This window comes from Lygodium microphyllum, chromosome 8, assembly GCF_053477565.2.
Source record: "Lygodium microphyllum isolate KBCC chromosome 8, Lygodium_microphyllum_v1.1.10, whole genome shotgun sequence".
NCBI classification, from domain to species: domain Eukaryota; kingdom Viridiplantae; phylum Streptophyta; class Polypodiopsida; order Schizaeales; family Lygodiaceae; genus Lygodium; species Lygodium microphyllum.
In genome coordinates this window covers 83,911,507-83,924,008 of record NC_141142.1, presented here as the reverse complement: position 1 = coordinate 83,924,008, position 12,502 = coordinate 83,911,507, and positions in this window count along the sequence as shown.

The following is a 12,502-nucleotide window of genomic DNA, read 5'->3' as shown; positions in this document are numbered from 1 at the left end:
ACTACACATGTTCATAAGACCATGAGAGTGAAATTTACCTACTTAAAAGTGATACTTGGGGCTAAGAAGCAAGAGAGTAATAATTTAAAGCATGATATTATAAGAAAATTTACTTTTTAAAGGTGGCAAATTCATCATTAAGCCTTGTGTTCCTTAGCTAGTCATTATCATTTTGTGATTTGTTGGGTCTTAGTGAATCTCATACAAAGTCCACTACAATTATGGTTTGCTTCATGAGGATTCTTCTTTTGTATTGGGATTGTCTATTTATTGAATATCAGACTAGAAATGATTTATGCCAGCATGGATACCTTATAAGATCAAGCATAAGAAGGACATGAGCATGAGAATGGGGAAGGGAGTGGTGACCTGAAAATAGAATCTCTTGTAGGACCCCATGATGCAAGAGATGGAAGAACCTAATAAGAAAATATCTTTGTTTTTATCTTTATTTGCATTGTTTGGGATGGTGAGAGATCCAAGGGAATCACTCGTAAATATATGAGTGTATAATGTGGCTTCAATATAAGGTATTTTTCAAATACAAGTTTTTCAATAGTTTTTACATAGAAATGCACTTGATATATATAGGATATACACATAGTAAACCTCATTGAATGTTTGAATGAGATGAATACTTTAGTGAACCTTATCGAACATCAATAGTTTTTACATGGGAATGCACTTGATATATAGGATAGACAACTATTAAACCTCATTGAAACTCTAAATGAGATGAATACTTTAGTGCCTATTCCCCTTTGCATATGCATTTGCTAATCATGGTGATCTAGGCATTACAAAAAACCAAGGACACAATGTAGAAGAGATTCGTAGTGAGACAATAAATTTTATCTTGATGAATGAAAAGAGAAAAGAGGAAGGGAGGAGAGGACCTTATTGACGACTAGAAATTTTTTTAATGTACATATATTGATAGCATACATGTTGTTAGTTTGTGTCATAAAGTTGTGATAATTCAGTTTTGAATCCTTTTCGATGTAGAGTCCTAGCTTGAAGAGGAAACCCTAGACTATAGATAAGTGGATTTCATATGTTTGATAGGCTTTAAAGGATATCCAATCTATCCTGAAAAAACTAGTTAAAGAGGGTGCCAAAAAAATTTGCAAAACAGATGCTGTTCAAAACTAGGTTAAGGGGAAAAAACTGGCCCTTTTTTTTTCCTATGTATTCTTGACCTAGAGATCAAGTTTAGAATGGTTTAGACATCATGACGACATCTAAAAGTATGAAGGAAAAACCAGAGAAGACACATTGGGATAAATGAGAGGTTTTGTAAATTTAATGCTTTTGTTTGGCTGGTTTGTAGGGAGTGAAGTGGATCCATTGGAGGAGGAGTTAAACATCCAAAGCTATAAGAGGCTTGTTTTTCTATCTTAGTACCATGCATCCACTAGGGGGTTTATCATTGTGCACTACACTTCACATATTCTCTTCCCACTATATTAGGGCTTCATATACCCCATTCCCTTAGCTACTACTAGGCCATGGAGGAGAAAATGCACTTAAACGCCTCTTCCTTATGCACTCAATTACATGAGGCTCGTTGAGGCTATACTCACCAAAGACTAGTTGCACAAGCACAACAGTGAGCATCATCATTATGCACACACTTTTTGACAATGAACAAGTGAAAACTCATCACTCACTACAAGGAAACGCAGGTATAGCGACGGCCGGTAGTGACACAAGAATAGCGGCATCGCTATTTGTGTCGCTATTTGCATCACAAATGCGACGCTAATAGCAATGCCCCACAGGGAAAAATAAGCGGGCCAAAACCCGAGCTATTTCATTTCGCACATTTGTAAAACATTTCGAGAGTGAGAGCAAGAGAGAGAGCGACTGTTTTGCATAGAGGGTGAGAGAGGGAGAGGAAGAAGGCTTGCCGCCGCTGCTGACACCATTTGCAAAGGAAGGAGCTGCCGTCGCGAAGAGGAGCCGTCAAACCCTCCCGTAAATCTTTACAGTGAGTCCATTCTCTCTCTCTTTTACTTGTTTAGTATTTAATTTGTGTATATTGAGAGAGGGAGAGGAAATGAGAGAGAATGAGGGGGAGAGGGAGAGGGAGGGAGAGAAAGAGAAAGAGAGGGTGAGAGAAAGAGAAAGAGAGAGAGAGGGAGGGGGAGGAAATGAGAGAGGGAGAGGGAGGGAGAGAAAGAGAAAGAGAGGGAGAGGGAGGGGGATGAAATGAGAGAGGGAGAGGGAGGGAGGGTGCATTCTCTCTCTCTTTTACTTTTTTTATATAATTTGTGTATATATATTGAGAGAAGGAGAGGAAATGAGAGAGAAAGAGAGGGAGAGGGAGAGGGAGGAAAAGGGAGAGGGAGAGGAAGGGAGGGAGAGAGAGAGAAAGAGAGGGGAGAGAAAGAGAGAAAGGGAAATGAGAGAGGGAGAGGAGAGAGAAAAAGAAATGAGAGAGAGAGAGGACAAAGAAAAAGAGAAAAATCATTAAACCTAATATAGGGAAAGAGAGAAAGAGAGGGTTAGGGTGAGGGAGGGAGAGGAAATGAGAGAGGGGGAGAAAGAGAGAAAGGGAAATGAGAGAGGCAGAGGAGAGAGAAAAAATGAGAGAGGGAGAGGAGAGAGAAAAAGAGAAAAAATCATTAAACCTAATAGAGAAAGAGAGAAAGAGAGGGTGAGGGTGAGAGAGGGAGAGGAAATGACAGAGGGAGAGAAAGAGAGAAAGGGAAATGAGAGATGGAGAGGAGAGAGAAAAAGAAATATGAGAGAGAGAGGAGAGAGAAAAAGAGAGAAAAATCATTAGCTAATAGGAAAAGAGAGAAAGATAGGGTCAGGGTGAGGGAGGGAGAGGAAATGAGAGAGGGAGAGAAAGAGAGAAAAGTAAATAGGACCTTAGAATAAGCTCATCCTAGGCTCATAGGGGTTAGGCCGATCCTCAACAAACCTAAGGGATATATGGCTAGCGAGCCCTAGCATACTTGTGCCTCCTACCATAATGTTCTTCTTGCAAAGAGACCTCTCATACATGGGGCTTGTCCTAGCCTCCACCATGCAAATATACAATGAAGGCAATCAGCCTATCAGTATGAAAAACATTCATTTTTCATAACGTAATCCCAAAAATAACTTTGGATATTCCATAAAAATCAATCTCTTCTTAAAAAGATAAATACATAAAACTAAAATAGCATCATTCATATATATACTTCGCAAAACTAAAACAACATCACCACAAGATCTCTTACGAAACTCATCTTCAACTATCAATTTTAATTAATAAATATAATATAAAATCACTTGTAAGAAAGGACACTCTTTTATCATTAACCCTCTTTCTTTCTTAGAATAGTCTTAGGAACAAATTTATGCTCTAACAAGCATATATTTGAGCATAATAACTATTTTAAGGTTTATTCCATGAGTAGTAGTAGTATATATGCAACTATCAAGCTAGAGATCATGCTTTGGTATCTGTGGAGATCCCAATCTCATGCCCTCATAGAGATTGTAGGGTGCAATAGTATGGAGAGAAGATGGGTGAGTTGTAAATGGTAAAGAAGAATTCTATTGATGATGGAGAGAAGATGAGGTGAATCTCCAATCCTATTCTTAGTGAGTGCAACCTATCCATAGTCATGGTCGTCATGGTCGTGGTCGTGGTTGTGGTCGTCCTAGTCGTAGTCATAGTCGTGGTCGTGGTTGTGGTCATTGTTGTAGTCGTATTCGTAGTCGTGGTCGTGGTCGTGGTTGTGATCATGGTCGTGGTTGTGGTCGTGGTCATCGTAGTCATGGTCGTGGTCATGGGTCATGGTTGTGGTCGTCATAGTGGTAGTCGTAGTTGTGGTTGTGATCGTGGCCGTGGCCTCGTAGTCGTAGTCATAGTCGTGGTCATAGTCGTCGTCATAGTCGTAGTCGTGGTGGTGGTGGTGGTGGTGGTTGTAGTCGTAGCCGTGGTCGTAGTCGTGGTCGTGGTCATAGTGGTCGTGGTCGTGGTCGTGGTCATAGTTGTAGTCGTGGTCATAGAAAAAGAGAGAGGTGGAAGGAGAGGATAATAATTTAAGAAAAAAAAGAATGATAACAAAAATAAATTATTTGGTGTAATGTAGAAAAAATGGAAAATGATAAAGGTCCTGTTGTTCAAGATTGCGATGTCGTATTGCTGCGCATTCGAGGTGTGAAAACCACCCGAAAGTTGTGTGTGCGATTGGATACTTTGTGCATACTTAGTTGTTGTGATTACATTTTTTCTATGCGTATGAGTATAGTAGCGAGTATGAAGGGTTGCTTTCAGTCTATGTTGAACATGGTCAAGGAGAGAAGACATTACAATTATTCAAACAAATGCATGAGGAGGATATCTCTTTGGATAGTATCACACTTGTCTGTGCTTTAAAAGCTTGTGGCAACATGGTGGTTGTTGATAAAGGCCAAGAAGTCCATATGGAAATTGTAATGAAACATCTTGAAAATGACATTTTTATTGGCAACACTTTGGTTGACACGTATGCCAAATGTGATTCCCTTTCCGAGGCGTTAAACATTTTTGACAGTCTGCCAGTCCAAGATGTTGCATCTTTTAATGCAATGATAAAAGGATGTGGCACAAATTTAGATGGTAACTAAGCCATAGATCTCTTCAAGTGTATGCAAGAAAAGGGATGTTGTCATGTTCACATGCTTGTTGGGTGCATGCAGTCATGCGAATTTGGCATGTGAGGGCCGAAATATTTTCAAGTTGACGACAAATAATTACGGCATTACACTCATAGTAGATCACTATACTTGTTTGGTTGAACTTCAGAGGGAATTCTGGAAATGATGTCTTGCTCACCTTCTAAAGATATGTGCTTTGGGGGGAAAAGAGGAGTTTTTATGTTTTTGAATCAAGCTTGGAGGATTTTCCCGGGGGATTGATGGATCTGGCATACCATTTTTTTGGAAAGGAATCAGAAGGCAAAAAGGGAGGACGATCCTCTACGCAGAATAGGGGGAGAAAACGACGGAAAAAGCTTGAGAAAGCTCTGAATGCGGACAGAGTGCAAAAGTTTTTGGGAAGAGAGAGGAACAGGAGGGGAATTTCTCACTGGATTCGTATGAGGACGTACAAGCAGAGGTCGTCGAGCTCGTTCCCGGGGTAAGCAAGGTCTGCATCCTTGGAGCAGAAAGACTTAGAGCCATCCTTGATGAACTAGATCTTCCACCATGGCGGTTCCGCTTGCCGTCTGGCTCGCAGCTCCAGAGCACGTCTGCGACATACGACGATGATATGTTGGTCGTGAGGTTGCCGAAGCAACTCCGTGCTTGTTGTAGATGATCGAATTTCAAACAGGCCCCTTCGGATGCTGAGAGAGAAGAAGGGAAAAACCAGGTAAAAGCTGTTGATGATACAGACTCAGCAGAAGAATCAACCAGAGGTGCAGATCATCTACTTGTTAATGTTGCTCCTGCAATCCCAAATGATAACGAGATAGGGCAAAGCGTTGCCGAAGCAACACAGCTTGCTTGTCTGATGAAAAGCCGCTTGACTCGCTTGCATAGCTCAAGGTTTTCTCTGGTCAACTTCGACAAAACTGTTCGCAGAAAGAAACGAAGGAGGAAGGGGTTGACAGCAATTGACAAGCTCCGGAGGATGTGCAACGGGAATGGACGAGTCAACACTGGACATTGATTAAGCTAAGGAGAAGAAAAGCTCGACTAGGCCTACTGATCAGGAGGCTGATTGGAGGAAGAGGATAGATGGTACTCAACGGAACAGGGGGGAAGAAAAAGAAATCAAGGTGAACTCTGCATTCAGAACAGGGAAGGAGGGGAGCTATCTCTATTGGATTGACTGCGATGAGCTAAAGCTATGCTAAATTAAAGAGTAGAAGTCTGTTGACATGCGACGAGGTGTCATCAATAATAAGCACAGCTATACGTTGGCAATAGATGGAAATGCAGGCGCAGAGGAAGGAACCTGAAGAAGTGCTGCAGGTTCTCCACAATCTTTATTTTCTATGGTTGTCCTACAATGCTGTCGACAAGCTCCTGTCTCAGAATCTATAACCACGTTAAACTTTACCCATGCCAGGATCACAAGCTTTAGGACAACTTACTACTTATGACGGAGATGATCCAAGAACCTTAGGATACAACAGAAGTGTTACTAGTAGCTGTAGCAAAGCTGATCGTTATGTTTCATGGGATGAGATCAAAGCAATGACTCCATCACGAAGAGGTGGGATCGATTCAGTAACTGTGAACGACCTTCGTAGAACATTTTGCACGTTCTTGAGGGAGCTTGGAATCAAGCGGAGAATGCCCAGTGTTGCAATCGTCATATCCACTATATTTTGCCATTGATTTTACCTTCATTAATCACATCATAAAAAAATGATCAATTTACAACTGCAACAACATGTATGTTCTTGGCCAGCAAAGTAGAGGAACATTGGAGGCCTCTTGAAGACGTGGTTGCTTTGGCATATTGTTTGCAGAACATGATTAATCCTGTAGCAGCTCAGGAGATGAGAGATAAGGATTTCCCTATTGCCGGAGAATTCTATCCTTCATTGATGATATGTTTTTGAATTACTGTGGCTGTCATTTGAAGATGATTCCATCATTCATTTTAGTTCAGAGAACCTCAATATTACTAGAAATCCACCTTGACAAGATGTGTATGCAGTCACAAAGCTAGAAGAAACATGCTATTTTGTCCTTTTAGAATCATGAACTGATTTCTATTGTTTGTCTAACAAAAATCTGTGACACTTCTTCAACCAGTTTAAAAGCAAACACTGCTCCTGAAAAATTTATTCTTGTCTGAATGAAAAAGAAGATCCAACCTTCTATACTATTTATTTTTACAAGGATGTCATCAGCTCTATATGACATAATCAACCTTGATTCCATTGATCTTTTTCTGAGCTGCAATGTGGACATTTACAACAGTAGTCAGCAGTAAATAAGAATAATTCAGCTTGATTGATCTTCTATCCTAAAATTTAACAAGGACTTCTGAAGTTGCGACATTGCTTTCGAAACCCTTCGACATCTTTGGTGAACCTGACGTGAAAGCATCGCAGAAATTTCAGGATGGGAGATACTTCAGCCTCTATTTCAGCTTCTTCTTCAACTCCAGCTGCATCTACTTCAGCTCCATCAATGACTGTTGCGTCAAGTACTTCAACGGAGGATCTAAAACAGATTTTGCAGAATATGTCCATGTATATGCAGCTCCAAAATCAGCAAACACAAATGTATATGCAGCAGCAACAACAATTGCATCAACAATAGTTGTCTCAGCAAAGGCAACTTTATTCGGAGCAGGAGAATGCAAACAGCGCGACTAAGGCTATTGAAGCAGTTGAGAGTGAGAAGAAGCTATTTGACGGGCATAATGTTTCAGCATATTTGAAGACATATGAGATCAAGATGGGGTTTTTTGGAGTTCCTACTGGACTTATGAGTAAGTACTTCCTTCGTCTTGTCACACCTGCTTTGAGAACAAAAGTGACTGATCTTTTTATTCAAAATACACATTGGCAAGATTTTAAGAAGGCCTTGAAAGAAGAATACTTCCTTGAGGACTTTGGTATGGCTACTCGGCGATCATTCCGAGAGTGGGTCTACATGCCAAACAAAGGTCTTGCTGCTTCGGAGTTGATTCGAGAATTCGAAGAGAGGTATAGTCAGCTTGATGCCATTGAACAAAGAGCATTGGATGTTGAAAAAGTTGAGCTTTTCTTGCAAGCTGCAGATCCTGCTCTTCAAGAAGAATTGGGTGAGCTTCTTGAAGATCGCACGAAGCCTATGGGTCTTAAAACTGATTGGCAGGATGCTCAGGATGCAGTCTCGACTTTGACCAAGAGGAGGATATGGAAGACTCGCTTACAGAATGGTTCCATGACACCTACATCATCATCAGCTCCTATGCCTACTTCTATCCCTATTATTTCTTCTCCTCCTCAGCCAGTTTCTTGGCCTATGCCAGTGCCTACTGTTTCTACTCCACCTATTCCTCCTATTCCACGACCGATGCCTACACCTTCTGCTCCAAAACCATCCGCTCCATCGGTGCCTACCTCTATTGATGACATAATCAAAGGCATCACAGATTTGACACTTGAGTCAGTCAAAGCGGAGTTGGTGGGTAAGTTGAAGGAGCAGTTTTCTTCAACTGTGCCTACTACTTCTTCTAGTGCTCCTACTGCACCTAGGAGTGCTCCTACTGCACCTAGGAGAGATCGGAGATGTATTTGGTGTGATAGTACGAAGCATCAGCATTGCAGGGATTGTGACTCTTTCCAGGATGCAAGGAGGCAGAATTTGGTATATTGGGGGCAAGATGGTAAGATTTGGTTGACGGAGACAGGAGCTCCACTTGCTACCAACTTTGGTAAAGGTGGAATGAAGAAGTTAGTGGAGGACATGGCTGCGCGTACTTCTTATGTGACAGCTAGAGGTGATGCTTCTGCATATGGAGTACAGATTGAGAAGGGATCAGAGACTCAGTCTGCACTATGGACTTATGCTATGGAGACTGCAAGCAAGGGAAAAATTCAGCAAACTGTTTTGACTAGTGCAGGCTCTAGCATCAGATCAGAGACAGGTTGGGACTCGCCTGTTGACAGGTATTCTATTTATGCTTATTTGGCTAAATCTCATGGTGCAGATGTATTTGTTGAGGAGAAGCGTAAGAGGGATGAAGAAAATCCAAGTGCAGCTAAGAAGACTAGAGGGGGTGAGTTTGTTACTCCACCTACTGCAGGACCATCTTCAAGACCAGGGCCAGATCGACAGATGGAGGATGCTCAAAAGAGAGAAAAGAGGCAAGAGCCTAGAGAGAGAAAGCAGCCAGGATTCAGATTGATGTCCGATATTGAGACATCTACAGACATGAAGAAAATCTTTAATGATAAGATACTTGGCAGTGAGGTGACTTTCACTATTTCTGAGATTTTGGGCATCTCAAAAAGAGAGTTTCAGGATCAGTTTCAGGAGGTCCTGAAGAGGAAAAGACATGCATTGGCTACCACTGATACACAGGGAGTTTTGATTGGAGAGTTGGATGAGGATGATGATGAGGTTATGGTTGATAATGCTTTTGTTTTGCCGCAGGTAGAGAAGAGGGTTCAGCCTATGCATTATGCTGAAATTGATGAGACTGTTTTGATACCGCGTAGTCACTTTTCGCGGAGCCATTGGGCTAGGGCAACTACAGAGACGATGGTAAAGGTTGGAGAGAAACAGGTGCCTTATGTTGCATTGGTTGATCATGGTTCAGAGATTAATCTCATAGTTCGTGGAGTTTATGAGAGTAACAGATGGCCTATGGATGTAGAGCATGGGTGGCGTATGAGAGCTGCCAATAAAACTACAGGTGATTTATATGCTGCTTGCCCTAGTGTCAGGGTTTCTATTGGTGATGTAGAGGAGGATTTTCATTTCTTTGTGCAGGATTCATGCTCTTATCCCATAATTCTTGGTCAGCCATTCATTACAGAGATGCGCATGGAAACAAAGGTCATGGATGATGGATCTGCTTATGCACGGATTCGCAGTAAAGATGGTATGAGAGCAGTTCAGTTTATGACTGTATGTGTGAACCATGTTAGAAACAGGGATACTCTCAGAGATGCACCCTTGCCCACTATGAGGGATTCGGGTTTTCATTAGGTACCGCCGTTTCGCGAGACGACGGTGGTACAGAGGAGAGGAGATTGGAGTTCTCGCCTCCTGGCAACAGTGTTTTCTCCTCCGGTTATGTTAGGATTTCAGCAAACAGTTCAATGAGTTATCAGAAGACTTCTAGGTTGCCTAGAGCTGCTAGGCAGTATATATGCAGGAAGGAGAAAATTTTGAAAAATGTAGGAATTTTGGAGGATGATGAGCACATAGATGGGATGTATGATAGTGTGATTTGTGTAGATACGATGACAGAAATGGGAGATATGCTGAAAACTGATATGCTGAATTGTCATGGTAATGTATTAGTGCAGTCCCTGGACATGTTTCATGAAATTGCAGATTTTATGTCACAGATTGAGTCAGAGGCTGAGGTAACTCAGCAAAGAGTGCTGAGTGCTGAAGAAATTCAGCAAACAGAGTTTCCAGCTGGTTATGATCAGCTTTCAGAGAGACAGAGGGCTGAAAAATTTCAGCCAACAGAGTTTACTGCTGAAATATTTCAGCATTCAGAGTTTGGGGCTGTTTCTATGCAGTCCATAGAGCAGAGGGCTGAGAATATTCAGCCATTGGAGTGCAGAATTGCTGATTTACAGCAAGGTTTATGTAATGCAGTAGAGCATATTGAAGCCAGGGTTGACACGAAATACAAAACTATGGATAAGAAGGTGAAGCCGGTTGCTGTACCGCTTCCATCTGACAGTGATCAGCAAATAGAGAGGGCTGCTAAACAGCAAATTTTGAGGAATCCAGAGCATATTGGTCATAAATTTTCAGCAGAGACACTTGCTGAATTGAAAATTGGAAATGGTGATTTCTTGTTACCCATAGAGAAGCAATGCTTTCAGGATATGCTTGAGCATCATGGAAGGGGATTTGCTTTTGTCCCACATGAGATTGGATGTGTGAATCCTGATATTGTTGCTCCTATGGTCATTTTTACTATTCCTCATATTCCATGGAATCTCCGACCTATTCCAGTGCCTAAAGCACACTTGCCAAAGCTGATTGATTTATTGAATGAGAAAATCAGGATGGGAATCCTTGAGCCTTCATCTGCACCATACTCAAACAGGTGGTTTACAGTTCCAAAGAAGAATGGTACTCTTCGATTTATTCAGGACATGCAGCCAGTGAACAGAGTTACTATCAAGAATGTTGGTATAGGTCCAGTTGTGGATGAGTTTGCAGAGGCATTTGCTGGACGTGCCATCTATTCTTTGGGTGATTTGTATTCGGGTTATGATCAGTTTCAGCTGGCTTTGGAAAGCAGGGACATAACCACCATGAGAACTCCTATTGGGCTTGTGAGGATGTGTACCTTGCCTCAAGGTGCCACTAATTCTGTTGCGCATATGATGAATGCCATGCATAAGGTCCTTCGTGATTACATACCTCAGCTTACTATGCCTTTCTTGGATGATGTGCCCATTAAGGGGTGTGCAGAAGAAGAGAAGAATGAGAGCCTAAATGAGCAGGGATGCAGATACTTTGTGGCTGATCATATTTCAGCATGTGAGAAGATTTTGGCCAGGTTAGAAGAAGTGAACTTGACACTTTCAGGGCAAAAATCTGTTTTTGGAGTGAATGAGGTTGTCATTGTTGGGCATATGTGTGGATATTATGGCAGGAAACCCTCACCTGATAAGGTGAATGCTATAGGCAAGATTGCAGAGTATTGTTCTACTACTTCAGAGGTACGGAGATTCATTGGTGCTTGTGTGTTTTATATGGTTTGGATACCTCATTTTGCACACATAGCAGATTGTTTGTATCAGCTGCTTCGAAAGGGGCAAAAATTCTATTGGGATGAGAGCCACACTAAAGCCATGCGAAAATTGAAGAAGTTATTGCAGAATGCTCCTACTCTCAGGAAAGCGGATTATAATTGTGATAGGCCTATTGTATTGACAGTTGACACTAGTCCAATTGGCATAGGTTGGGCTGTGGGTCAAGATGATGTAGATGGAAATAGGTATGCTATTCGGTTTGGGGCGAAAGTCCTAAACGAGAGACAGAGGAGATATCCGCAAATCAAGAGGGAGTTATTGGGGATTGTCACGGCTCTCAAATGTGACAAGGAGTACTTTATTGGGGCTTCAGTTGTGGTAGAGACAGATTGCTTGCCATTGATTGGTATGATCACGAGTTGCTCTACTCCGGATATAGCTATGTTGAGATGGATTGCATACATCAAGTCATTAAATCCGGAATTTAAACACATAGCAGGGAAGGATAATCCAGTGGCAGATATGTTGTCTAGAGCTAGATATGATGATGAGGAGACTCTACTTGCAGAAGAGGATGATGCAGAAATTTCAGCCACTATGGTTGATCATGTTTGTCATGTTTATGATATTGTGGCTTTCACAGAAGAACTCTATGTTGGAGATTGGTTGCAGATTGGCAGGTACCTTAGTACACTAAGCAAAAGAGATGAATGGACAGATGAAGAGTTCAAGAAGATCAGAAGGAAAGCCTATGGTTATTTTCTCAAGGACGGATTTCTTTGGAAGCATCCGAAGAAAAAAGGCAGATTACCTTTGCGGGTTGTCTGCGATAGAGAGACACAGTTACAGGTGATGAGGGAGTTTCATGAGAGTCCTTGGGCTGGTCATAGAGGAGTATGGGCTACTTATGAGAAAATCAAGGAGAAATATTGGTGGAAAGGCATGTACAGAGATGTTTCTCACTTTGTTGAGACTTGCAGAGATTGCCAGATGTATTCAGTAGTGCGTCATAGAGATGAGCTTCATCCGACCTATCTGCTATGCATTCATTATAAGTGGGTAGTTGATTTGGTTACCATGCCTATGGGTCTATGGCAGATGAGATACATTGTTTTGGC